This window comes from Penaeus monodon, chromosome 15 (assembly GCF_015228065.2).
Source record: "Penaeus monodon isolate SGIC_2016 chromosome 15, NSTDA_Pmon_1, whole genome shotgun sequence".
NCBI lineage: Eukaryota > Metazoa > Arthropoda > Malacostraca > Decapoda > Penaeidae > Penaeus > Penaeus monodon.
Genome location: NC_051400.1, coordinates 6,736,356 through 6,736,781, shown reverse-complemented (window position 1 = coordinate 6,736,781; position 426 = coordinate 6,736,356). Strand labels below are relative to the sequence as shown.

The following is a 426-nucleotide window of genomic DNA, read 5'->3' as shown; positions in this document are numbered from 1 at the left end:
CCATCTGCCAAACCCCATTTCAAAGCATTATTCCAATAAAAGACTTTTTTTTTTTTTACGGGAGCCCAATATTTCTGGATGAATTATTGTAGCACGATGGGAAAAAAAATCCTTTCATATACTTTGGCATCATGAAATGTAATCCCATTAGCGGCATAAATCCTTTTACGAATTATGTTTAATGGACTCGACCACTAGATTTCGCACTGGATTTTGACTACAAATATATCAAAACCGTAGTGGAATATGGCATATGTACGCAAATGGAATGCATACATATTGTGCACATTCATGTATTTTGGATATCTATCTTATGTAGTGAAAATCATGTACATTAATATATGTAAATAACGACCTTCTCAGTGTATAAGTACCTTCATCTCCACTGCTCCTAGAAAAAGTAAAATTAGCTAGTTGTGACAGAGC

General features: G+C 34.0%; 1 protein-coding gene across 1 annotated transcript in view; it reads left to right on the top strand.

Moving 5' to 3' along the window:
- Positions 1-426, top strand: part of LOC119581716 — a gene marked incomplete in the record, with an annotated part of 132,029 nt that overhangs the window by 56,809 nt on the left and 74,794 nt on the right.